This window comes from Callithrix jacchus, chromosome 13, assembly GCF_049354715.1.
Source record: "Callithrix jacchus isolate 240 chromosome 13, calJac240_pri, whole genome shotgun sequence".
Taxonomy (NCBI): domain Eukaryota; kingdom Metazoa; phylum Chordata; class Mammalia; order Primates; family Cebidae; genus Callithrix; species Callithrix jacchus.
In genome coordinates, this window is record NC_133514.1 from 41899389 (window position 1) to 41911927 (window position 12539).

The window sequence follows — 12539 nt, forward strand, 5'->3', positions numbered from 1 at the left end:
GAATGTTTTCAGATTTGAGGCTCAAGTGTGCTTCGTGAAACATACCCAGCTGACCACTGGAACTTGACGCTAGTGTTTGGCATGTGAAGTGCTCCAGGGCCCCGCTTAGCAGCCCGTCTCTCTCAAGTCAGACAAAGTTCTGGAGAACAGTCCATGAACACCGGGAAGAGACCCTCGAGTCGACATCGGCTGCAAGCTGCTCATTATAACAAGTCCACGGGGAAGCAAATCCTCCAGGACTGTCAGGCTGACTCACAGCTCGCCCCATCTCCCAGCCCTTACCTGGGGGTGGGGACCTACGAAGGGACTGAGAACATGAATCTGTTACTGTCTAGGCTGATTAAATCCAGGTGCTCTGTTTACTTTGGAGTGCAAAAAAACACACCAAGAGCTTAAAACTTACATTTACAGACAGGAAATGGCACCTCAGAGACACAGATGTCTGAAACCTGAAGACCAAGACATGCCTCTTCTCAAACAGGGACCATTTCTTCCAGGCCAGGCCCCAGGCCTGTGCCTCATGATGGAAAGGGGACCTTGGCCTCCTCTCCCCAGGCAGTTCAAGGCTCTGAGAGTCATGAATTACATATTTGAAATGTTCTTAGTCTGTCCTCACTCCTTCTATTTAAAAGCAGATGTTTAAACTTGATCCGAGCCATGCTGTCTCAAAAGAGAGGGTCCTTGTAAACTGGCCATTAAAATCTCCCTGAAAGCGTGTTCTGAATGCACAGCAAGAACAAGGGTGGTATCAGGGTAGCCAGAGAGGGTAGCTGGAAAAGGGAGGATGTGGAGACAATAACAGCCTCATTAAGGCCAGGTGCGGTGGCTCAAGTCTGTAATCCCAGCACTTTGGGAGGCCGAGGCGGGTGAATCAAGAGGTCAAGAGATCAAAACCATCCTGGTCAACATGGTGAAACCCCGTCTCTACTAAAAATACAAAAAATTAGCTGGGCATGGTGGCGCGTGCCTGTAATCCCAGCTACTCGGGAGGCTGAGGCAGGAGAATTGCCTGAACTCAGGAGGCGGAGGTTGCGGTGAGTGGAGATCGTGCCATTGCACTCCAGCCTGGGTAACAAGATCGAAACTCCATCTCAAAAAAAAAAAAAACCAGCCTCATTAAACCTCATCATTTTCCAATGCTTATTGAGACATGGAGATTGGAAAGGGAATTGGTGTTTGTGGAGGGTTTTCTGAGTCCTTTGTACTAAAGTGATCCCCTCTCCCTTTCCCACTTCCTCCCTCACTTACTCACTCACCACATCCCCATCTCCTCACTTTCACATCAGTAACACTGAGAAGATGATGATGATGAAGATGGAGATACGGTCTGGCTCTGTCACTCAGGCTGGAGTATAGTCACGTATTCTCAGCTCATTGCAACCTCTGCCTCCCAGGCTCAAGCAATCCTCCCTAGTAGCTGGGAAGCCCGGCTAATTTTTTTTTTTTTTTTCTTATAGAGACAGGGGTCTCACTATGTTCCCCAGGCTGGTCTCAAACTCCTGAATTCACACAGTCCTCCTGCCTTGGGCCTCCCAAAGTGCTGGGATTACAGGCATGAGCCACCGCACCAGCCCTGGAAAGATTATTTTTCTTAAAAAAAAAAACCTTTTTCTTCCTTGACATATTAGGCACCCCTATCTCTTCTATATTTCCCTTCAATGAAATGAGAAAGAAGCATATACAGTATCTCATGGTGTCCTTCAATACGCCCAATGTGTGTTAAAAAGTTAAGCTTACAGTAAGTACATGAAGCACCTCACTTGCACAATGAAATGTCTCCAGCTTGTGCACACCGGAGAGCACCCGGCATTAGCAACAAAAATCCCACTGCACAGCAAGAAAGGTGCAGGGAAAGTCGCAATCCTTCCAGTGGCCTTTAGTCTCCTCGGCTGTCAAGAGAGGGCAGAGGATGGGGTGTCAACAGAGGTTGCTGTGTCCGCCTCTGCTCACAGAGGCTGCATGTCTCCAGAGGTTTGGTTTAAGCTCTCTCTGATAACCCACCACAGAATGCAAACAATACAAAAAAGACTAGAAGAAAACTGGCTAAAACATAACAGTGATGTGTCCATTTTAGAGCTGTTGGGTGTAAGCTCTAGCAGTCTACTTTAAACAATAAGAGTAAATCTAACCAAAAAAAAAACTATCAACAGGGTTTTTGGAAGGACAGATGCAAGGGCAGGTTTGGAGAATCTCAGGAGACAGAGCTGTGAACAGTCCCACTGTGCTGCTGACGTCTGAATGACTCATCTCCAGCTGACTTTTATCCCTGATATCCTCACTACAGATTCCCCTTCCTGGCGGAAAAGAATCACCTGATCCATCTGAATCACGTCCTTTGGCTACATGGGCAAAGCGCCATGACTGACAGCCCAACCAGGACCACAGCGGAGCGGGGGCGGCCCTCTAAGGAAGGAAGCCTGTGTAGACGGAATCAATAGATTCCACGAGATATAGGAACCTCTAGGTTATTGTAGTTTTTCTCTGCCTTTTTTTTTTTAGATAGAGTCTTGCTCTGTCATCCGGGCTGGAGTGCAGTGGTGCGACTTCAGCTCACTACAACCTCTGCCTCCTAGTTCAAGTGATTCTTGTGCCTCAGCCTCCCAAGACGCTAGGATTAAAGGCATGTGCCACCACTTCCCCCTGATTTTTGTGTTTTTAGTAGAGACAGAGTTTCACTATGTTGGCCAGGCTGGTCTTGAACTCCTGATCTCAAGGGATCTGCCCACCTCAGCCTCCCAAAGTGCTGGGATTACAGGCGTGAGACACCACATCCAGCCTGCCTCTGCTTTTAATGCTTTTCTGTGATGTCTCATTGTTTTAGACATTCAACTCATACAGTTTTTGCAATCGTATGTGTATTTCATTGCATATATATGATATATATGCATTATATATAATATACAAATATATTACACACACACACACACACACACTTGAGACTGTCAACACTGAATTCTCTCACCCCTTAATATGAGTGCATTTTTTCTAAGAACAAGGGTTCTGTCCAGCACTAAGATGCAGAGAGCCCTGCGAGAGAGTATCACATGTTAAAGGTGATAGGTGCTCAGTCAGTTTTGTTCAATAAAAACTGGATGAGGAAAAGCTACAGAAAGGGAAGATACGGACCAACTACTTCACATGTTGTCCTGTACTCCATCCGCCTGCAATGACCCAGGGGATCTAACGACGTCCCCCTTCCCCAACTCTACTGCTCTGCCCCCGTCTTAAGAGGAACAGCTAATTGATTCATGGATTTATTAATGCCTTGAGAATAATTTTTCTATCTTTAACCTGTGGTTGCAAATAAAGCAGATACTAAGTCTCCTCCCACTCCTCATCACTGCCTCCCCCTTAAGCCAGAAGCCAGCCTTGTTCTTGTGGGACTGGCACGCTGGACAAGCTCCAGTGGAATATGATCGAAGCACACCTCTATTTTCTGACTTCCACTAACTTGTTAAAGTTTGTTTAGCAGGGGAGGCTTTTCCTCTACCCCAGATGAAAACTCATCAAGCCAATGACTTGTCTTTGCTCACTTTTAGCTTAGAGATAGTCTTCACTGAGGCACAGAGCATGTTCTCTTAGTTAGAAAAGTGTCTTACTCAAAACACTAACCCACACTTCGTTCTCCGTTATCCTCCTTGATAAAGCCTACAGGTGGGCAGCTAGCCTTCGGGGAGGGACAGCCACTTCCAGTCTCTTCCTCCACCAGTCTCCTCCCCATTCACTAGCTGCTGTTTGGGAGCCTGCCAGGGTTTGAAGGAGGTGGGCAGGGTGCGGATTAAAGGGGAGAGGTGAAGGATAGGGTGGTTCTTACCTGAATGGATGCGCTGGTGAAAGTGGACTCTGATGGGCATCTCCATGGTTCTTTGGGAATTCCCAAACTGGGGCTCCCCAAATCTAAGCTTCCCACTACTCTCCTGCTGAATGAGGCTCTCCTTCAGCAGACCACACTATGCCTAGGAGGTCCTCTTGGACAAGTCTCAAAATGGATCCACGTGACCTACAGGTCATCCATAGGGGAAAGTTACAGAGCCTTTGCTCCATCTTTGGATGGAGCAGTCTTTCTTCGGGCAGCCTCTGCTCCTCTATCCCACACAGATCACTTAATGTTCCTAGCAGCAAGGCAAGCCCCAAGCCTAGAGTCCCCAGCTTCAAGGAACACATCCCTACCTGTGCAGGCTGCCCTGTTACAGGAGGTCTCTCTCTCCCTCTCATTCTCCTCTGTCACTCTCATTTTTTGTTTTGTTTTGTTTTGATAGATATGGAGTCTCACTATGTTGCCCAGGCTGGTCTGAAACTCCTGGCCTTCAGGGATCCTCCTGCCCTGGCCTCCCAAAATGCTGGGATTAAAGGTATGAGCTACTATGCCCATCTTGAGTGAAAGAGACAGCACCAACAACCCTGGACTCTTGAGGGCAGAGTGAAGACCCCACAAATGGCACCTGCAGAAATCCCCTCACCTTTGCCTCTCTCCCCGACATGCTCCTGACCCCTTTATGTTCTGATCCTGGGGAAGGGGTTCAAGAGTCAGCATTTTTGAGTTGGTATTTTGAAGGTTTCTCGAGTGATATGTTCTGTTCTCACACTCAATCGAACATCTAATATTTTACATCTGGGTCAAAACTTGAATTTTAATATCCTGTTACATTCAGGTACTTACAGCGTTTATATATATTACCTAGTAAACCGAATCTGTTCAATATTCCCATGGGGCTTTCAGCCCATTTTATAGATGAGAAAAGTGAGGGTCAGGGAGGGATGCAACATACCTGAGGTCATTCAGCAGGCACCTGGGGGAAGCCAGATCCGAGCCCACACCCTCGCTCTCTCTTCCCTACATTGCATCAAGCTGGCCTTCGAGGAAGAGGAAACATGTGTCCTGCTCTCCAATACGGGATTCAATTGATTCCTGGTAGCTCACTCTGGTCTTTGACTGTCATCTGGCCCCAGTAGAGGAAAAATACCATGCCGTAAGCAGGTATTAAGCCTTGCCCAGGGGACAGAAGTTACTCCCACCTGAAGCCAATCTACAAGTGTCTCAGTACTCATTCTAGAATTCAGATTACACAGCTAAGCCTGGCCTTAGGTGAGTTCAGAATCCACAGTGATACTGCAGCCGATGAGAAAATAGTACTATTTCCTCTGTAATGAGATCCACCTAAACCTTCCTTTAAGCGGTGAAGTTTCCTGAGCAAACTTAATGACTTACTTGGTCCCCCAAGGCCTCAGAACCCTGAGCTCCACTTCACAGAACAAGTGCTGGTTTTTGGGTGACTCCCTTCCTCTCCTTCTGCCCTGGACCCCATATCCAGTGGCTCTAAAGACAATGAGAGTCATTTTGTTTTTGTTTTTGTTTTTGTTTGAAATAGAGTTTCACTCTTTTGCCCAGGCTGGAGTGCAGTGGGGCAATCTCGGTTCACTGCAATTTCTGCCCCCTGGGGTTCAAGCAATTCTCCTGCCTCAATCTCCCGAGTAGCTGGGATTATAGGCACCCACCACCATGCCCGGCTAATTTGGGTAGTTTTAGTAGAGATGGGGTTTGCCATGTTGGTTAGGCTGGTCTTGAACTCCTGAACTCAGGTGATCCACCTGCCTCGGCCTCCAAAGTTGTTGGGATTACAGGCGTGAGCCACCGTGCCTGGCCGAGAGTCATTCTGAAAAGAAACTGCTCCCTTGGTCCAAAAAGGCAGATTCATGCCCGCCAGAGATACCCTACCATGAGGAAACCCTGCACAAAATGGCCCAAAAGGTCCTCTGGGTGATTGGCACTGGTATTTTTTTCTTGCAGGGAGTAACTGTTGCCAAAAAATTTGAAAGTCTGGCTAGTTTTAAGGAATTTGAACTTTACTTTTTCCCCAGTCAAGGACTTAGCCAAGACAGGGATTTTATAGCATACAGCAGGAAAGGGTGAAAGAAGATTGAAAAAAGAGAACAAGAAAGAAAGAGAGCAAGGAGGACAGGAGGGGAAAAGGAGAGGGGACCTCAGAACAGGGAGGACATCCTCCCCTGCCTTAAAATGTTAATTACCTCCTCCCACACCACGCACCTACAGCCACACGAGCCCTGTCTTCCCTGACTAATGGGCTCCAGCACTCTCTGGACTCAGAGCCGCCTCTCGGGTCCTCTGGCCTAGAACACCTTCCGCCCCCACTCTCACTTCAACGCCATTTCTGCAGATCTCATCTGCTCTCCAAGGCTGCTCTGAGTCAGAGCCATGGCTGGCCCGGGGAACAGCTGCTTCTCCTGAGATGTTCTTCAGAGTCATCACTTCCTAAGGCAAGCTTGTCACCCTGCGGCCCAGGGCGGCTTTGCATGTGGCCCAACACAAATTCACACATTTTCTTGAAACATTGTAAGACTTTGGGGTTTTGTTGTTCTTTGCTTTTGTTTTTTGTTTTTAGTTCACCAGCTATCAATAGTGTTAGTGAATATCATGTATGGCCCAAGACCATTCTTCCAATGTGGCTCAAGGAAGCCGAAAAATTGAACACCCCTGTCTTAGGTGATGTGACAGTCATTAGGCTAGGAGGAAAATACACAGGAAAACAACAACAGCAGCAAGACCGGAGACCCTGGAAGACATGTGTCGAACACTGCTGGCTTTAGAGGGTTCAGCCAGACCCCTGTGGTGCAGGCCCCAGCTCCTCTCCTCCACGTGGCCCTGCCCCGGCTCACGTCTCCTCCGTGCAGTCCTGGCTGGCTTCTCCTCTTTTGTCCCCTCTCCAGGAACACCCACGGTGCTTCAGGCTGCAGCAGCGCACACCACTTTTGTGACATTGGCTCCGGGCTATTTTCTGTGAGTTCATCTTAGGAAGACACCGCTTGCCCGGGTTCAAGAGGGCAGATCCACAGCGGATCTCCAGTGGAGTGCAGACTCACAGGGGTCAAGTTAGATCCTGTTCTCTGATCACAGCCCCCCAACACTCCTTGCCCCTCCCACCCTACCTAAGTGAGCAGATAGCGGCCTCCTCACATAGCTCCTGGCAGAGTCCATGTCCCTCTTTCCTACACCGCAACCCGTGGACTCCAGCCTGGCCGCCAGTGCATTCAGAGCAGCCTCATCAGAGCCGCAGGCTGAGGTTAAACCTGCCAAGCTGGTACCGGACAGGGGTCCCCATCCAGACCCCAAGAGCAGGTTTTGGATCTCACGCAATAAAGAATTCCTGGAGAGTCCGCAGCAAAAAGTGAAAGCAAATTTGTTATGAAAGTAAAGAAATAACAGAATGGCTACTCCATGGACAGAGCAGTCCCGAGGGCTGCTGGTTGCCCATTGTTATGCTTATTTCATGATGACATGCTAAACAAGGGGTAGATTATTCATGCTTCCCCTTTTAGACCATGTAGGGTACTTCCTGACATTGCCCTGGCATCTGTAAACTGTCATGGCACCGGTAGGAGTGTAGCAGTGAGGACCACCAGAGTCACTCTTGTGGCCATCTTGGTGATGGTGGGTTTTGACCAGCTTCTTTACTGCAGCCTGTTTTATCAGCAAGGTCTTTATGACCTGTGTCTTGTGCTGACCTCCCATCTCATCCTGTGACTTAGAACGCCTTAACCATCTGGGAATGCAGCCAGTAGGTCTCAGCCTCATTTTACCCAGCCCCTGTTTAAGATGCAGTTGCTCTGGTTCACACGCCTCTGACAAGGCCACAGACCTGGGCCAGGGCTGCGGGCCTCTGGGCTTGTCCGTTCATCCATGCTGTCCCTCTGAGTGTCCACAGTTTGTTCCCTGTCTTGGCCATCAGATGGCACCACGATTCCACAGGTCACTTGGCCTGGTTTTGGGACAGCCGATTCCCAGGACAGTGGGCCAGGTTTTGGGAGGGGTGCTCACTACCCTGCCGCTGCCCCTCCTAGATCGGGCAGCATTCCAGAGCCAGCTGTACCCCTGCAGGCTGGAGCTGGGCTAGCCCAGCCAGCCAACTGGCACATGAGGTCACAGCCCCCTTCTGTGGGCTTACGGCTGTGAAGCAGTGGGGCAGGGGCTTAGTGGGAACCCCCAGTGGCTCTCGACTAGGGAGGTCAAAGAGGGCAGTGCCAGGAGTCTGGCTTCATCATTGCAACACTGCCTTTAAGAAATGTTCCTGAGTCCCAAAATCCAGGCTTCCTTCCTCTCCATCCACCCCACTCCCACTGCGGCTCTCCAGATTTGAGCAAGAGATCCAAACCCCTGCTGAGTGTTCCCTAATGAGGGCCACAGTAGACAAAGGGGAGAATGCGCCTGGAGGACCCCTGCCCAGAAAGCCACATTCCCCAAATCCTAGAGCGTTTCTTCCTAAAGCCACTTCAATTAACAAGCCTTTCTAGCAGCTCCCAGCAAAGACATCATCCTAAAATGTGTTTTCCCAATAAATGTATTGTGCCCATTGGCCTTTCTCTCCCGAACGCATGCAAATTGGATGACGTTAAATAATCTTGATTCCAAACTAGCTCAACCAGGGCTATTATCACAACACCCAAGACTTGTTCTGTGACATGAATATCTGTTGCGTCTGACCTTGGCCGTGGCTTTCCGTGTACATCCATTGTTAGATAATTCTAGGGTTATGAACAATCTGCGAGGCTTCTAATGGTGAGGAAGAGAAAAGACAAAGGAACACAACCTTAAAGACTTTACTAACAGCTTAAAAGATACTAGTATTTTAACTTAAAAGCCACATGATCAATCTAGTATATGTGAACTGTGCGCTAACAATCACATAAAAACGCAGAGCAGACGGAATGGGTGCTATTGTGAAATGTATTTTTGTTCTTTGACCCCTGTTTCCTGGCACTCAATTTCTAAAATCCTTAGAATCTCCAGAGTGATGTCTGCTTGTGTGGGGAATACATGAACGTCTTTTTTGTTTGTTTTTATACTAACATGCAACAAAACCTTTATTACCATTTTGAACAGCTTCGGCTATTACTGAAACTTGTCATGTCTAAACTTAAGTCGGGGTAAATGGCTATAGGGCAGAGTTTTGCCATCACTGGGCACTGCGAATGCAAGACTGAAGAATTAACAGCCACCCCTCAGACGCAGGACCAGGTGCAAGGTCGACTCTTTCTGGATGTTGTAATCAGAAGGAGTGTGGCCACATTCCAGCTGCTTGCCTGCGAAGATGAGCCTCTGCTGGTCACGGGGATGCCTTCCTTATCCTGGATCTTGGCCTTCTACATTTTCGATGGTGTCACTAGGCTCCACCTCCAGGGTGATGGTCTTGCCGGTCAGGGTCTTCATGAAGATCTGCATTTTGACCTGTTAGCGGATACGACGATGCTACGAATGGCCAATCACATCCACCCACTGAACTCCGACAAACCTTCACCTGACAAAGCCACTCGTCCCTCCTTTTTTTTTTTTGGACAGAACCTTTATTGCTGAACGTAAAACACCTGCCTGGGAGGCCTGGCCAGTGGCCTCTTCACTGGGCTCAAGTCGGGTGGAGAGGGCTGGCGGGCCGCAGGGCCACTGCTGCCAACGGCTGTGGGGAATAGGCCTGGAGGCCACCCCTGCCTGGCACCCTGGAGGGCAGTGGGTGGGGACAGGGGCCAGGCCCTGGGCACACACTGGTCATGGAAATTTCCAGGCAGGCAGAACAGTGTCCCTGTGGCCCCAAGTGGGGCTTGGTGGTGGGCATCCCTCCTCTGGGGCAGAATGGCAGACAGAGCCTCTTTCCTCTCCAAGGACCAGGGTCTGAGGTAGGTGCAACGGTTCCTGGGGTCCTCACAAACGTGGCTTGATGTGCAGAGGCTTCCCTGAGTCCTTGGTCGGGGGGCCCTGGGAGCCCAGGCCCTGGGCTGGCCTCCTGGGCTCAGCGAGGACTGCAGGGAGATGAAGGAAGGCAGCCTGCAGAGCCTGCTGGAGCGCACCACTGCTGAGGCAGCCTCCTGGTCCAAGGAATTGAGAGGGGACAGGGAGGAGGGGGAGGAGGAAGAGGAGGTAGGAGAAGAGGAGGAGGAAGCCTTGGAGGATGCGGGAGAGGCTGACACCCCTGGGGAGTGGGGAGGCGCAGCCAGGGCAGCCACAGTGAGGGCAGGAGAGCTGGGCGTCTGCCTGGTGGGGTGCTGGGCTGCCAAGGGCTTCCTGGGCCCCTGGCTGGCCGAGGCTCTGCTGCTGGCAGCAGTGTGGCTGGGTCCTGGGGCGGGGGATGTGGCTGCCCACCAACTGTGGCGTTTCTGGGTGCGGTGGAGCAGCTGGCACTGGGTGCCCCGGGGACATGACCCCTGCGGGCGAAGTCAGAGCACAGCAGTGTGTGTTTCTTCTTTGCACCCAGGGGGCAGTAGCCTTTGAGAAAGTCGCTGCAGACCTCGGCCTTGCGGGACATATACACGTGGCTGCAGGGACAGTTGCTATTGCTGCAGATGCCCTTCAGAAAGTACAAGCACACTGGCGTCTTCTTAGACACATGGTGGGAGAAGAGGCAGGTCCCATCCGTCTTCTTGCAGGTGCCCAGGACAAACCTGGTGCACATGGCCACCTTCTCAGGGTCGTGGATGTAGGGGCAGCGCTCGCCGCGGTTGCACCTGCCGAAGCGGTTGTAGTTCATGCAGAACTCCTTCCTCTTCTCCCTCCGCTGCCACGCCTGATGAATGATGGCTAGGCTGCGCTGCACTGCCCGGCTGGCCAGGGAATGGCTACAGCTGCCTGCAGGGTCCAGGTGGCCTGTGCGGATGAGGGGCCTGCTGCCGGCATCACCAGGCTGGCCGGAGGTCTTGCAGAGCTTGCTGGCAGACACTTTGTAGAGGACCCCTCCGATGCAGCGGTAGCCTTTGCTCCGCCACCAAGGCGAGCCTGGTTGGGCTTTTCCACCCCCACTGGCAACTGGACGCAGGCGGTTCAGCACCAGGGACCTGGACAGTGAGAGCTGCCAGGCCCGCCAGGAGGGCAGAGACTGGGGGGAAGGGCGGGGCGCCGAGAGATAAGGCTGGGATCTTCTTGACAATGCGATGTGGTAGCGGGTCTTGATCACCTTGCTAGTGGGTGGAGTCCGCAGGGCATGCAGGCTGGATGCTTCCTTGGTGGGGAGGTGGGCCCGGCTCAGGGGCAGGCAGCACAGCCGGTGTGTGATTGACCTGTACCAGGCCTTTGTTGGGGGTCTCCTTCAGGACAGGACTGCTCTTCCCCCGGAGGGCCTGTCTCCCCCGGAGGCTGAGGTGGCTCTTGGCGGTGGTGGCATGGGAAGGGCTGCTTCTTGTCTCCAGGAAGGCTTGTACTCCCCCCCCCCCCCCCACCTCCGGATGATCTTGGTGCGGCTCTTCACCTTGTAAGCTGAGAGTGAGGTCTCCCCAGAGAGGGGCTTCAAGCCACTGGGTCCTACTGCTGGTCTGTCCCCCGACGGGGACCTAGACGACTGCGGGGAGAGCTGGGAGGCACGTTCCTTGCTGCTGGCCTCCGACTGCCAACGGAAGGAGGAAGAGGAGGAGGCAGAGGGGCTGGATGCCTTCCACTTGTACTTGCTGGGAGCAGACCCTGGCTGGGAGGACGTGGCTGGTTTCCTGGGCTTGAGCTCTGGGTCGGCTCTGAGTTGTGGCTTCTCCACCTTGCCTGCCGTGCCAGCCGCAGCCTTGCACACATTCTCCGCAGCCAGTCTGGGACTGGGCGCCCTCGGAGCAGCCCGAGGACTCTTCGCGGAGGCGGCCACCCATTTTGTAGTTGTTTTTCTGGAACTTGTTAGTTCGACAGGACACAAGCGGCGAGGCCTCCCGGGCCTGCCTGGGTCCTGAGGCCGCTCTGGCTGGGCCCACCACTGAGCCAGATGCCAAAAGACCTAGCTGTGCTAACTCCATCCAAATGAGTCTCCAATTTTATTTTTTCATCTTTTGCAAAAAGTATTTGTTTCATAATCAAAAGGTGAACCAAAGGAGATATTAAACAGGGCTTTGATCTGATGTTATTCTGGTGCCCAGTTGAGAGACCCTGAGAAAGAATGATGTGGCTTACATGACTCTAATGCTCTTCTTTCATCATTTGATGAATCTTGGACTCAAAATCCAAGATTTATCATCTCTCTGTTTTGTTACATGCCACCATACTGGTTTCTCTGACTATACAGAATCTGTATTTATTTATTAACAGAAATGAGTGCATTTTACAGAAACCCTTCTGTAGACTGTAGTTTATGGATTAGTTCAAGCCCGTCATTAACCAATTAAACATATTGCTGGTAAAAACAGAGGTTGAACTTGCTGTTTTACTCAGATTTAAATCCATCTGGTGTATTTATTGAAATGTAATTAGAAATATTTTCTACATACTGAGTTGAAGCCAGAATATCGATGGACCTACAGATATAACAGCTCTTCAAGGTTTTAATAGCATTATACAATGGCCTATTCATTATACGGATTTCTTTTAAAAATATTTATCAAGAACATTAAAATATTTTATTTTGTAAAAAAAAAAAAAAAGAACTGGTGGCTGGGGGCCCCTGGGCAGCCGTGGGTTGGGGGGTTTGGTCGCTAGAAACAGGAAGGCAGGATTAGAGGGTTGAGAGTTTCAGCCCCACCCGAGGCTCTTGGGAGGGAAGAGGGGCTGAAGGTCAAATCGATCACCA

The 12539-nt window shown here is 50.8% G+C and overlaps 1 pseudogene; it reads right to left on the bottom strand.

Annotated features, from left to right (window-relative positions):
- Positions 1 to 9709: 9709 nt before the first annotated feature.
- On the bottom strand, positions 9710 to 11772 carry LOC118146664 (zinc finger CCCH domain-containing protein 3 pseudogene; annotated as a pseudogene).
- Between the last annotated feature and the right edge of the window lie 767 nt (positions 11773 to 12539).